The sequence below is a fragment of the Bos indicus genome, chromosome 25 (assembly GCF_029378745.1).
Source record: "Bos indicus isolate NIAB-ARS_2022 breed Sahiwal x Tharparkar chromosome 25, NIAB-ARS_B.indTharparkar_mat_pri_1.0, whole genome shotgun sequence".
Classification (NCBI taxonomy): Eukaryota; Metazoa; Chordata; class Mammalia; order Artiodactyla; family Bovidae; genus Bos; species Bos indicus.
The window spans coordinates 26,190,158-26,205,105 of NC_091784.1; the positions used below are offsets into that span (position 1 = coordinate 26,190,158).

A 14,948-nucleotide genomic window follows, 5' to 3' on the forward strand; every position below is an offset into this window, starting at 1 on the left:
ACTGTCAGAACCAAACTGAGTATTCCGACTATGAACAGATCAGTATAGACCATGGAGATGGAGTGTACTTTCTAGTAAGAACTGGGTTCCCATACTAACTCCGCTCTCTGCTACACTGGTCAAGTCCCTTCACTCACCTAAGCCTCAGTTTTCTCACCTGTCAAATGGGAATAACACCCCCTCATAGGTTAATGAACGTGTCAATTGCAATAATGTGTCAAGTGTTTAACGTGGGGCCTGGCACACAGTAGGTGCCGAAACGTGTTAGTTCCCTTCTTCCCTCTGATCCTGACAAAATTTCTAACACGCATTGTGTGTGCTATGGTTGTGGCATGCTTTTGGCAGCCACATCACCCTGTTAGCTCATACTGAACACATTAGCTAAAAGCCCTGCCTTTGTCTCGTGAACTTTTCTCAAGCAGACTTTTCCAACGCCTCTCCTTGTATAGGACCTTTACCCTGGCCATGATGCGTTTTATCAAGCCGTTCTTGATCCATCTCTAGCCTGTAGAAATTGACCTGAACCCAGATTCCGTCATCCAGTTTATTCCATGTGCCACCCATCTGAATGTCATCTGCCGACTGAATAAACAGCCTTCAACAGCCAGATCTGGCCATTGATAAAATTATGGCCTGGGATAGGACCAAGGACAGAACCCCATGGCATGCCACCCTTCAGGGGAGAGTAATTTAAGTGACTGAGCGGGATGATTAATCTGTCTAGTTCCTGTAATAGTCTGTCCTTGTGACTTGATTATAATAATAATGTTAGCAACCATGTATTGGATGTTATTTACAGGCCAGGCACTGAGGTAAGCATTTTTCATATATTATTTTTATTTTTCTTACAACAAGTCTATAAGGTAAACATTTGTCTTACTTAGGACTTGGTTGTAAAAAATAAACTCCATCTAGCTTTTGCAGTACTCTTGCCTGGAAAATCCCATGGACAGAGGAGCCTGGTGGGTTGCAGTCCATGGGGTCTCAAAGAGTTGGACATAACTGAGCGACTTCACTTTCACTTTTCACTTTCATGGATTGGAGAAGGAAATGGCAACCCACTCCAGTGTTCTTGCCTGGAGAATCCCAGTGATGGCGGAGCCCTGTGGGCTGCCGTCTATGGGGTCGCACAGAGTCGAACACGACTGAAGTGACTTAGCAGCTTTTGCAGAACAAGGACTATATCAGTTAATTGTTGTTGTTGTTTAGCCACTAAGTCATGTCCTACTCTTTTTCAACCCCATGGACTGTAGCCCGCCAGGCTCCTTTGTCCATGGAATTTTCCAGCAAGAATTCTGGAGTGGGTTGCCATTTCCTGCTCCAGGGGTCTTCCTGACCAAGGGATCGAACCCACGTCTCCTGCATTGCAAGTACATTCTTTACCACTGAGCTACCAGGGAAGCCCATATTACCTCATTACAAGGCTCTAAAGGGGAAGTGCTCCCCAGAAGCCAAGGGCGGTGATGTTCCTGGGTGGCATGATGACAGAAACGGTGTCAAGAATGGTGAATCAGTGCCGGGGGCCCTCTGGGTTCCAAAAGTCCTCTATGGCTCTTATCTTTACATCTGTCAGTATCTGTCCTTTTTTAATTTTTTAATATTTATTTATTTGGCTGTACCAGGCCTTAGTTGCAGCATGTGGGATCTAGTTCCCTGCCAGGGATGGAACCCAAGCCCCACTTGGAGTCTTAGCCACTGGACCACCAGGGAAGTCCCTGTATCCTTCTTCTCACCTGGTACAAACCAGCTTTCTGTTTCTTGGTTCACCTAGTAGACAGTAGTCCCACTAGCACCTCTGAGTTCATGTTCCCCTTTTTGAGAAAGCAGTCAGATCTTCCCTGAGCCTGTTCATCCCAGTTCCCCAGGATTACTGGCCCTGCATGGGGACTTCCTTTAGCTCAGACAGTAAAGAATCTGTCTGCAATGAGGAGACCAGGGTTCGATCCCTGGGTTGGGAAGATCCTCTGGAGAAAGGAATAGCAACCCGCTCCAGTATTCTTGCCTGGAGAATCCTGTGGACAGAGGAGCCTGGCTGGCTACAGTCTGTGGGGTTGCAAAGAGTCAGACACGGCTGAAGGACTCACACTACCACTGGCCCTGCCTGGATCAGATGCCTGCTCCCAGGCAGCACTGGGGTCAGCTGTCTGGACATGACCTCCAGGAGTCTCGGGCTATGACCTGGTGGCCGTGGGGCCAGCGATGTCCAGAGTCCTGCCCCGTGTTATTTGTACATTTTACAAGTGAAGAGGAGACCCAGAGTCACATGGCAAGTAAGTAGAGGAACCAAGACTTAATCCTAGTCTGTCTGATGCCAAAGCTGGTGGTGTTGATGCTCTGCTCCTTATATCGGACCATGTGGTCCCAGGGTGGCCCCTGTGGTGGCCTTGGTTAGGGCTGGCCCATGTCCCAGCCTGGGGAGCTTGAGCACCCACCTTTTGCCTCTTTGTAGTTCAGTCGCAGATCAGGACTCTGAGGTTCTTGGTTAGTTGGTTTGCTTGTTTTATTTATTTTTTTGGTGATTCGGCAGATGCTTCAGCTCTAGTCCTCACAGAACTCAGAACTTTGATGAGGGACCTGATGCTTCAGAGGTTACGCACAGACTGTGGAGTCCAGTAAAACTGGGTTCAGATTCCCGTTCTGCCACTTTTTCACTGCTGGCTCTCTGCCTCGGTTTCCATAACTATTAATACGAAATGGAGGTGATGCTACCTACTTTATCTGTTGGTGTGATGATTCAGTGAGATGCTAGAGGTAAACCACACGTGGCCCGTATAGACCAATCAATTCTATTGATGTTACCAGTTAATTAACTCAGAAACAATGGGAAAGGCACAGGAATCCAGAGGAGAAAGCCTTTTTCTAGAGAAGATTTTTTGTTGTTGTGGACCATTTTGTAGAGTCTTTATTGAATTCGTTACAATATCATTTCTGCTGTATGTTTCGGTCTTTTGACCACAAGGCAGGTGGGAATCTTAGCTCCCTGACCAGGGTTTGAACCTGCACCCCTTGCATTGGAAGGCACAGCCTTAACCATTGGACTGCCAGGGAAGACCCCTAGAGGAGATAGCCTTTTACTCGTCGACAGGGTAGGGAGTGAAAGGTAGATTGGTCAGGGTTCCAAGAGGAAAATGATGTTGAAACTTGAAAAGTGGAGAAGAGGATTGAGGGAAGGGCCAGTCCGGTAAGAACAGCTACAGGCATATGAGCACATCCAGCCATGTGAGGGACCCGTGGGTAGTTTATTGTGATAGAAGTGAAATACTGGGAGCAAATGGGGTTGTGAAGCTGGGGTCTGATCAAGAAAACATTACTTATTCGTGTGTCCATTTGGCAAATATTTGTCGATGACTTGCTGTGTGCCAGCCACTGCCCTGGGTCCTGTCGGTTCTGCAGTGAACAGAACAAGCACAAATCTGCACGTTTGTGGCACTTACTCCCAGTGGTTAGAGGTAGGCATTAAGCAAATAGATAAAATACAAAGGGAGTCAGAGGGGGGGAAAGAAAAAAACAGGCAGGGAAGCAGAGTGGGGGCTGCTAGGAGGGTTGTTATGTCACATAGGCCCTTGGGCAGAGGCTAAAGGAGGGGCAAGGGGAGAGCTTTGGGCAGAGAAGACAGTGAGAATGAAAGGCCTGAGGTTGGCGCTTGTGTGGCTGAGTTAAGGGGGACGAGGGCAGGGTGGTGGGAGGCGAGGACAGAGGGGTAAAGGCCAGTCATATAGAGCCTTGTGGCCATTTGTAAGAGCCTGTGGGCTTCCCAGGCGGTGCTGGTGGTAAAGAACCCACCCGCCGGAGCAGGAGACGTGAGATGCTGGTTTGATCCCTGGGTCGGGAAGGTCCCCTGGAGGAGGGCATGGTGACCAACTCCAGTATTCTTGCCTGGAGAATCCCCTGGACAGAGGAGCCTGGTGGGCTACAGTCCATAGGGTCGCAAAGAGTCAGACACGACTGAAGTGACTGAGCACACACAGGCTATTGAATGAGTGGGGGGGTACTCATGGGACATTTTCACTGACAGAGGGCCAGGACCGGACAGATTTTAGCAAGATATGCTCCCTGGCTATGTGGGGAGAGTAGACAGTGGGGAAGGGCAGACGGGGAGACCCATCAGGGCTGCTGCAGAAGGTCTGTGGAGGTGACAGTGACTCGGGCCAGGGGGCAGCAGTGAAGGAGAGAAGGCAGTGGGTGCAAGATGGAGTCACTTGGATCTGTGGCTGGACCCGGACATGGACCCGGAAAGAGAGGAATCAAGAAGGACTTTAAGTTTTGGTCTGAAAAGCAGAGAGACTGGTCTTCTCCTGCGATGGGAAAGAGAGTGGAGACAGGTTTTAGGAGGAAGATCAGAGATTCAGCTTCAATGCTATGAAGACCTGTCAAACAGCTGGAGCAGACTTCCCTGGTGGTCCAGTGGTTAAGACTCTGAAGTCTCAAGGCAACAGGCATGGGTCCAGCCCCTCTTTGGGGAACTAAGAGGGATGGCCAATAATAATAATAATGAAGGTAGCTGAATATGGGATTCTGGAATTCAGAGGAAAATCCTGTCAAACTGTATCTATCTGGAATGTAGAATCATTGATTCTTTTCTGAGAAGAGAAGTAGGGTGGATGGAGGTCATTAGTTATGCAGGTAATATAAGAAAACAACATCCCCAAGAAAATATTTTTAACCTGTTAGATCAGCCCACAATCCCTTTTGCTGATTGCCACCCCTTCCTAATCCCCAGTCTTCCCCTCCTGGAGTAACTGTTGTCCCAGGCTGGGCATGCCTCCTTCCAGATCTTTCTCTGTGCATCAGCATACCCCAGCGAGTCCATAAACTGCATGTAGTATCTTGGGAGCGTAGTATTTTAACAAAATGGCAACGTAATGAATGTGTCACATGTGCTTTCGTCACTTGTCATTTGCCCCTCTTCTCTGAACTGTGTCTTAGAGATCCACCCTCGGTGTTACAAACAAGCCTAGCTTTTTAAAAACTTGTCACCGTATGTTATGGACAGACTGTGGGTTATTCAGCCGTTTTCCAGATGGAGGGCATTAGCATTTTGCACATTCCTCCTCCAGCACCTGTGTGGGTCTCTCTGGTAGATTCCAGGGATTGAACTGACTGGGTCTGAGTAGATTGAAGCTAGGCAGGGTTTTGTTTTGTCTTGTTTTAGTGGAGACTGCCACGCCGCTCCCCGAAGTGCCTCTGTCAGCTTCCTCACCAGCTGTGGCAGGTTTTTAATGAGGGAGGCCACGGGGATCTGTGCTTTAAAGCAAAGCACAGTGGTGGGCTGTGGGTTGGAAGGAACGAGCAGGAAGCCAAGAGACCAGGGAGTCTCTGGGCTGCTGATCCACTCTTGGGTTTCCCTGGTGGTTCAGCAGGAAAGAACCCGCCTGCAATGCAGGAGACGCAGGAGATGCAGGTTCGATCCCTGGGTCAGGAAGATCCCCTGGAGGAGGGCATGGCAACCCACTCCAGGATTCTTGCCTGGAGAGTCCCACGGACAGAGGAACCTGGTGGGCTACAGTCCATAGGGTTGCAGAGTCAGGCACGGCTGAAGCAACTTAGCACGCACTCACGTTCTGCTCTTAAGAACCCAGATTTTGGGGGAGACACAGGCTACTTTTGGGGCTGAGATGGTCCCCTTCCCTTCCTTTCCTCTTGGAAATAGATTAGCACAAATGAAATGCTGCTGTCCCGCAGCCTGCACGCCTGGCTTCTTCCCTGTCAGCCAGTTTCTATTTCTAGCCCTCCTCACCAGCCAGAAGTCATTCTCTTCTGACAAAGACACCAGTCAAGACATTATAAAATCGCTGTTTTTATTAGAGCAGACCAACTCCTCCATCATCGAGACCCTTATCCTGCCACCAGCCTGGTAGCATCCTTGCCTGACACGCTCGACGGCGCGTTCAAGGGCTGGTGCATGACCAAGGTTGTGTTTGTCACTAGCCTGGCGCCTGTTGGAAGAGTGTGATCACAGCCCCACTCCCAAGACAGACGGAATCCTACAGCCAGCTGCTCTCCTGTTCCTACACTCTCCTGTTCCTGCATGGGGAAAGCAAAGTTGTAGCCTCTGAAAAGTTACGTCATCTTTTCTTTGCCTGAATTTCAGGTGGGTGTTAACTTTGTATAAATTGCCTTCCCCGTTAGCTCAGGGAACTAGGTCTAGGGTCTAAACTTCAAGTTTAGATTTTGTGCGCTCATAATTAGAAACTTTGAAATGTTTCTCTTCAGCATCATCTTCATTGCTAACCTTTATCAAGAATGTATTACACAGCCGGAAATATTTTAAATGTTTTGTGTTTATAAAGTAGGTGCTTTTAATTACCATCCCACATTTTTTTCCTTTTTTGCATTTTTAAATTGAGATATTTTATGTAACACAAAATCCACCATTTTAACGTGTGCAATTCCTGGATTTCCCTGGTGGTCCAGTGATTAAGCCCCCGAGCTTACACTGCAGGTGCCACAGGTTCGATCCTTGGTCAGGGAATTAAGATCCCGCATGCCTTGCATTAGGCTTCCCAGATGGTTCAGTGGTAAAGAATCTGCCTGCCAAGCAATCTCCCATTGTATGGATATGCCAACAGCCTGTTTTTCCTTTCACCCATTGAAGGACAGTTGGGCTGCTTCTGCTTTGGGGCTATTATGATGCATGTCTCTAGGACCACATCTCACTTTGACAGCTGAGGAGACTCGGGCACCAGCGTCATTTCTCACTCAAACAAGCCGGATGGGATTCTTACCCAGGTGCCTGGCTTCACAGCTGAGCCCTCACCACCCAACTTGGCTGTTTAGCTGATGAGTGAAGGTCTAGGAATTCTGGACCTATGCCGCATTCGTGGCATATTGCCTTCGCGGCAATTGTGTTTCCAAATTAAATATTGAACCCTGTGGTCCGAGGAGTTCATTTTGGGGGACTTGGGTCTGTCCTGTTTGAATCATCACCACTGTGGGACATCCTGGCTAAGCCAGGATTGTTCATTCAATTCAAAATGGGTTTACCAGTGGTCTTTGATGTAATTGACTCAGTCCTGCCCTGGGAGTTCATGGTCAAGTAACTGACATAGGTTCCCAGGATGCAGACTCTGGGATGGAATTGCGTGTCCAGGAGGCTGATTTGAGGCGGCGGGGTTGGGGGGGCGCTCTCAGGAACAACTGGAGGAGGAAATGCAACCCACTCCAGTATTCTTGCCTGGAGAATCCCATGGGCAGAGGAGCCTGGTGGGCCACAGTCCAAAGGGTCACAATGAGTTGGATACAACTGAGCAACTGAGCAACTGGGCACACACACTCAGGAACAACACCTTTGTGGATGAGGGAAGTAGGACTGGGCACAGGGAGGAGCTGAACTGTGATGCCAGCCGTGCCGATCCCCCAGGGAGTGGTGGGGATGGGTGGCCCTGGCAGAGGTGCTCCCAGTCGAGGCAAGGAGCCTGGGTCTCTGTTCCTTTGTCAGCAGTCAGTATCAGAGATCAGACATAACCCGGTATGAGAGGGGCTTCTCCCTGGGAAGGGACACAGCTCCCAGCAGCTAGGGACGTGACCTGGGCTCACACCCGCTATACACATCTAGCCCCACATCCATGGTGGCCCAGATCAATTCTCCGACAGAGAAGGGTCTGTGAAGATGCTGCCGAACATAGCTAAACGGAGGGTGTAACCCAGCCTGGGGTGGGGGTGATCAGGGAGGAAGGGTCATCTTAACTGTGCCGTGAAGTGGATCCCAGACCTGCATGTCCACTGCCAGCCCACGAACTGCTCCTCTTGGGTGCCTCAGTGTCTCTACCCGACTGCCCCAAACCCAGCTCAGCCCTGCGCCTCCTCCAGCCTTGACCCCCTGAGAAGGGCACTGCCATCCCTCTAGTTACACAGGCTGGAAGCTGCAGTTGGTTGGTTGCTCAGTCGCTAAGTCGCGTCCGACTCTTTGTGACCCCATGGACTGTTAGCCCGCCAGGCTACAGTTTTCCAGGCAAGAATAACTGGAATGGGTTGCCTTTTTTCTTCTCCAGGGAATCTTCCCAACCCAGAGATTGAACCCTTATCCCCTGCATTGGCAGGTGGATTCTTTACCACTGAACCACCAGAGATGCAGCAGAGTCATCCTTAATACCTGTCCTTCCTTGCCGCCTTTTTCCAGACCATCACCCAGTCCTCCATCCTCACGTTCAAAATATGTTCTCCCTGCCTTTTCCTTGTTGCCGACACCTCTTGTCTGATCACCCACAGGAGCATCCTCCCAACACCCCCACCCAGCACCCACTTCCGCTGACTTTCATTCCAACCTCTCATCCCAACATCGCCCCTCTGCCCCAGTAACCCCACACAGCTTCCCATTGGTCTGAGGTTAAGAGCAAAACTCCCTTCTGTGGCCCACATGGCTTTGGTGGTCTTGCCCGCCCGGTCCTGAGTCACCTGCTTGGCTCCCGTGCCCCCCATCTCCAGCCCCTCTGTTACTCCGTGTCCCTCTTACTCTCTGCTCTCACCACGTGGCCTCCACATGTGCATCCACTTTGCTTGGAGCACACACACCTCTGCGCCTCTCAGTTAACTAGCTCATCCTTCACGCTGCAGGTCTGTTGTCGCCCCTCCATGGAGCATCAGCTGACCTCCCAGCCACAGTCATGTTTCCCTCTGAAAACCAATCAGTCCTGAATATTCACTGGAAGGACTGATGCTGAAGCTGAAGCTCCAATACTTTGGCCACGTGATGTGAAGAGCCAACTCTGTGAAAAAGACCCTGATGCTGGGAAAAATTAGAGGCAGGAGGAGAAGGGGGCAGCAGAGGATGAGATGGTTGGATGGCATCACTGACTCAATGGACATGAGTTTGAGCAAACTCTGGGAGATAGTGAAGGACAGAGGAGCCTGGTGTGCTGCAGTCCTTGGGTTCGCAAGGGGTCAGACATGACTTATCGACTGAACACCAACAAGGCATCACTCACCCACCTCCAGAAATGGTTGATGATGTACATTTGGTGGTGGGGCCCTTTGCTTAAAGTTGCTCCTCCTCCCTAGACCATCTGCTCCGAGAGGCAAAGGAACTGTCCCCATGTTGAAGAGGAAGTGCTCAGTCAACCTAAAGAGAGGGAAGGGGAGGAGGGAGAAGAGGGGGACTGGGCGGGGAGAAAAAGATCCCAGTGCCACACGGCCAGGGACGAGATAGGGGCGAACCGTCATCTCCTCTACGTGCCTGGATCTCTGGGACCTCACACGGCAGAAATCTTGACTAGTGTGTGAGATGACATCTATTCCAGGACCCTGAGTTCCACCCACTGCACCACCCTAGATTTGAGCAGGACATTTCACTCCCCACCGCTTAGCACCCGTCATCAGCACAAACAGGCTTTGCCCCTCATGAGGCTTTGAGCTGGCCTGGAAATGTCAGAAGCCAGGGGATCACCAGTGTGCCCTGACCACTCCTCTCGTCCCAGCCTCAAGACGGCTCCCGGGTCTCCTGGTGCTGGGCCTTTGCATATACTGCTCTGCCCGGATGCCCGCCCCGTCCCTCCTCTGCCCACCTCCACCCACTTCTGAGCTCCCTGCAGCCGGCATCCTGACCTCTCCTCTGTAGAGCCCGCCCAGCCCCGAGCCACACCGGGCACCCGTCCTCTGCACCCACAGCTCCCGGGCCAGCACCCCCCCAGCCCCCCACCGCCTCAGAGCAGTGTCTGTCAGTCGCCGCTCCTCCAGTTCCTCAAGGACAAGGAGCTGATCTTCCTTCTTTCATCTCCTTCTTTCCCTCCTTGTCCCTACCTTTCCACAAATTCACCGCCTCAGCCCCCATGGGCCTGCCATCCCAGTAGGAGAACCACAGACAAAACAAACAGAGGTAATTCCAAAGCGGGGAAGTGCCACTGCCACGTCGAGGAGGCTGAGAAGGCCGGGGACAGTCAGAAGGGGTCCCTGGAAGGGCCCCATGTGCCCGCAAGAAAGAGGAAGCATTCCCAGCCGGGGAGACCACAAGTACCCCGGCCCTGAGAGGAGAGAGGCACGGCCTCTTGGAGAAACAGCCACAAGGGCTGCTGGGCTGAAAGGTTGTGCGGAGTGGGAATGAGATCAGGAGGGTGGTGCAGCCAGATTATTTATCGTTGTCTCTGGCCCTTAGCGCAGCACCCACCCGCTAGGAGAAGCTCAAGGAAACTCTGTTGGGTCGATGGGGCGGGGCCCTGAGGGCTCCCCCATCTTCAGCGGGGTGGGGAGGGGACGGTCCTGGGAAGAGAGCGTCCACTTGGGCAGCTCCGCTTGCTGGTCAGGAAGAGTTAGGGAAGGTCCTGGTGATGGATGCACTTGGCGAGAGGTCCATTCCTTTAGAAGGAAATTTTCAGTGGATGTCCCTCGTGGTCCAGTGGTTAAGCATCCACCTGCTAAGGCAGGGGACGTGGGTCCGATCCCTGGTCCAGGAAGCTCACACATGCTGTGGAGCAGCTGAGCCCGTGAGCCACAACTGCTGAGCCCCAGCACCCTAGAGCCTGTGCTCCGCTGGAGAAGCCACCGCGATGAGAATTCCTCGTACCACAAGTAAAGAGTAGCCCTGCTCACTGCAGCTAGAGGAAAGCCCGCCCGCAGCAACAAAGACCCAGTGCAGTCAAAAATAACTAATAAAACATTTTTAAAAAGAAGCTACTCTTTATATATATATGTGAAAAAAAAAAGCTCTCGGATGCAAACCAAGTGGTGGAGGCGGAGACTGGAGGGAAAATTCCACCCAGGTGACGTCTCTCCTCCCATCAGGCCAAGTGATGGCGCTGTGGGCTTGGAGGCTCTGATGGGCAACAGCCGCCCTGAGTCAGTTTAGTACCAGCCTGGCAAACACCCAGAGACTGTCTGTACAACTGGGCTTGCCCGGGGGCCCTGCAGGCCTGCGTCCCCTCCCGAGCTCTCCTCAGGGTGGACGGTGGGAACAGCCTCAGCCCCTGGCAGTTCTGCTCCAAATCCTCCACTAGCCTCCTGGCTACTTCAGAGTAAGCCCAGAGTCCTCACCATGGCCTCCACCCCCGCCTCAGAGCGTTTGCACATGCTGTTCCTGCCACCTGGAAGCTCCTTTGTCCAGATTCCCATAGGGGTCTCCTCCTCCACTTCCTTCAGTCTCCTCTTGAAAGTCATTTCACCAGAGGCCTTCTCTGACCCGCTGGCTAACATAGTAGCTCCACCCTCTATTCCCTCTGTTTTTCTTGACCTCTTATTTTCCACAGCACTGAGCTTCATTTGATATAATATACCCCCTCCCCTGCTTTTTTAAAAAAATAACCTGTTTCCTCTCACTAGAATGTAAATTTCTTGAGAGCGGAGTGTTTGATGTGCTCGCTGTGTGCCCAGAGGAGTTGTTCAATAAATAGAGTGAATGAATGAATTGGAGAAATGAGGTCAGTGCCACCCGCCACTTGGGGTCGTGTGAATGTGGAATTTCGGGCCTTGCGCTTCCCCGCGTGTGGTTTGCACGCCTGCATTGCCCTGCAGGTGGCAAGTAAACATGCTATTTCAGAAGGTCCGTATTTCTCTTTGCCTTCTGTTTATGGCAGGCGATAATGATTTTCCATTTATGGCATTAATATAAAGTTTCCTTTTTGAAGCACGCTCATTCAAGATTAAAAAAAGAGAAAATCTCTGCCTGCCTAAAAGACAGTATATAATGCACATTGCTGTCTTATAAAAAAAAGTTTTCTGAGAATAAAAAGAAATGTTAATTCTTTTCGAGTGGCTATTGAAAAAGATTTTATAGATAGCTGTGGAAGAAAAAATGGTTTCATAAAGATAGTGTCCTGTGTCCTGGAGTTCAGGAGGAAACCCTAGATTCTGGATCTGCGTGAATATTCTAACCTGAAATGAAGCATAAAATCTCAAGGTATACATGGGTTTCAGGAAATAATGGTACATAGGTATTTGAGAAATAACCCCAAGTCTTCCTTTAATGATCCATCTGACTTGCGCATAAGCATGTGGTTTTGTCCTTCTGTCTACCCATGGCCATGAGAAACTTTGCTTCAGTTTGTGTTGTTTTGATCCACCTCTAGGGGGCAGTCTCAACCGTTGGTTTAGATCTTGCAACCTAAGCATGCAGAATGTGGAGTATCTGTTGTTGTTTTAAGGATGGGAGTGCATCTGATATGTCAGCAAAAGCCTCAACATACAAGCTCAGAACTATACTTTTTCACTCAAGTAATATGCATTCAGGACTTACTGTGCCGTGTTGGGAAACCCGAATCACTGGGAGAACACTTGGTTGGGTTCTGAAGGCAGAGTAGGAGTTTTGTGCTGTAAGATACATTTGGATCGCCGATTTCTGGGAGCATAGGGCCATCCTTGAGAACATTCATTAAGGTTTTTTTAAAAAAATTTATTTGTTCATTTTTTATTTGGCTGTATTGGGTGTTAGTTGTGGGACACAGGCTCTTCATTTTTTCCTGGGGGATTTTTCACTGGGGCCCATGGATTCTCCAGTTGTGGCTCAGGCTCCAGAGCACGTGGGCTCAGTAGCTGTGCTGTGGGCTTAGTTGCCCTCCGCTTGTGGGATCTTAGTTCCCCAACTGGGGATCGAACCCATGTCCCCTGCTTTGCAAGGCGGATTCTTGACCAATTGACCACCAGGGAAGTCCCTCAGGTATTATTTTAAACCTCTACTGAATGCTCCACTGTTGCTAGGACCTGGTAGTGACTTCAGGTTCAGATGCCTCTTAGTATTAGTTCTACCACTGCATCACTGAGAACTCACTCAGTGTGAATCACACTCACACACACACACACACGTGGCTTGAGTAAAGAAAGTAATGTGTTAACTCTTGTGACTTAAAAGTCCAAGTAGTGCTGGCTTCAGGTGGGGCTAGATACAGGGATTAAACATGGTTGAGAAGTTCCCGTTTCTATCTGGTCGTCTATCTGTGTCCTCAATTCTGCTGGCTCTATGTTGGTGTTACTCTTGGACAGATCTCTTCATGGAACATAGAAGGACATTTGTAACTGTGAACCTAATCAGTTGATAAAAATAGCTTCTTCATTTTGGTGACCCTTGTAGCTCACAGCTCATGCATGCATGCTAAGTCGCTTTAGTCATATCTGACTCTGTGCAACCCTATGGACTGTAGTCTGCCAAGCTCCTCTCTCTCTCTATGGCATTCTCCAAGCAAGAATACTGGAGTGGGCTGCCATGCCTTCCTCCGGGGGATCATCCCGACCCAGGGATCGAGCCCGAATCTCTTACATCTCCTGCTTTGGCAAGCGGGTTCTTTACCACTAGTGCCACCTGGGAAGCCCCCCTTCACAGCTCATATCAGCTAATAATTCCAGGGGAAGAGAGAGAGGGGCTTTTCTAGCAGATTCAACCAATCACTGGTTTGAGTCTGTTGACCTGGCTTTGGACACAGCCCTAAACCAGTCACATGACCAGGGAGACAGACTAGCCAGATTAGCCTGGCCTTGGCTGTCCAAGCCTCAGTCATGTGCTCACCCTTGAGGAGTTGCCAGTATGATTTCCACCCACACCATGTATGCTGAGAGTGAGGAGAGATGGTTTCCCAAAGGCAAACCAAGGAGATGTAACTAGAAGAAAATGAATAGGGGCTTCCCTGATGGTCCAGTGGTTAAGACCCTGAGCTTCCACGGCAGGGGGCATGGGTCTGATACCTGGTCAGGGAGCTAAGATCCTGCGTGCCCTGTGGTGCAGTCAAAAAAAAAAAAAGAAAGAAAAAAATGACAAAAACAACAGATGTCCACTATCTTCCCCTGGACATGGCTTTGGGGCAATTTGCTTCAGCTTTCAAAGCCTCCGTTTCTGCCTCTGTAAAATGGGGATAACGATCCCAGGGCATAGCATTCTTGCAGACACCCACAAAAAGCACCTTAAATGGTCATTGAAGTGGCCCAAAACCTGGGCTTCAGTAACCTGTAATGTTCGCTTGTCACTCATGAATGGTTCCTACGGTAAGATGTGGCACTTGGCTGGGGGAGGGGCAGAACAGATGGAGTAAGTCAGGTGTGTGGAAGTGCTCTGTGAACTCCACATGGTGCCCCCGACACAGCGTGTTCACAGCCTCATCATTAAGCCATTCCAAGTTATTGTTCTTCTCCGATGGGACTTGACACCTGCAAAGTCAGGTCCCCGACATCTGCCGGCCCTGGAAACCAACCCAACGCTCTCAGCTGCTCGTGAATGCAGCTCAGGCTCTGGCGCTTGCTAAATCAACCCTCTTTAGGAGAATTCCAATCTTCTGGCCTCAGAGGAGTACGTGATCCCTGAAATATAGACTCTGTCGAGCTCCTTTAAGCATAACTGATTCTAGGCGTTTCTTTCCAATTCCATTTTTTTTTTCCCCCAGAGAGAATTAATAATACGGCCATTGATAAAATTCTACAAATTTTTCTGGGGCCAGCATTAGGGATAAAGATGATAAGGATAACAGTGATGGCCATGGGACTTGGCTTTCATGTCACGTCCGAATTCCTTAGACCATTTGCTGTACTTAATTCGAGCCTCCTCGGCACCTGTCACTCTAGGCAAACCCAACTTCTGACTGATCCATGAGCCTTTTCAGGCTTTTTCAGACTCCCAAACCTTAGCTCCTGCCCCTCCTGCTGTGTGGACTGCCTTTCTCTTGTTGTCCAGCGAGGCTTTTAACTTTCTTTTTTTAATATCTGTGTGTGTGGTGTGTGTGTTAGTCGCTCAGTTGTACCCGACTCTTTGTGACCTCATGGACTGCGCCCCCCAGGCTCCTCTTGTCCATGGGATTTTCCAGGCAAGGGTTCTGGAGTGAGTTGCCATTTCCTTCTCCAGGGCATCTTCCCAACCCAGGGATCGAACCTAGGTCTCCTGCACTGCAGGCAGATTCTTTACCAACTGAGCTAAGAGGGAAGATATTTAATATTTATTTTTATTTATTAATATTTATTTGGCTGCTCCAGGTCTTAGTTGTGGCATGCAGAATCTTCCATCTTCATTGCGGCCTGTGGGCTCTTCAGTTTTGACATGTGGGATC

General features: G+C 50.1%; 1 protein-coding gene across 3 annotated transcripts in view; it reads left to right on the forward strand.

The window, feature by feature from the left end:
• Positions 1-14,948, forward strand: part of KATNIP (katanin interacting protein) — a 229,835-nt gene that overhangs the window by 38,450 nt on the left and 176,437 nt on the right. The window contains exon 2 of one of the 3 annotated variants that reach the window (XM_070779845.1): positions 5,929-6,091. The exons of the other annotated variants lie outside the window; for them this stretch is intronic. The gene's annotated coding sequence lies outside the window, so the exon portion shown is untranslated. The remainder of the gene's footprint in view (positions 1-5,928; positions 6,092-14,948) is intronic. 3 annotated transcript variants of the gene reach the window in all.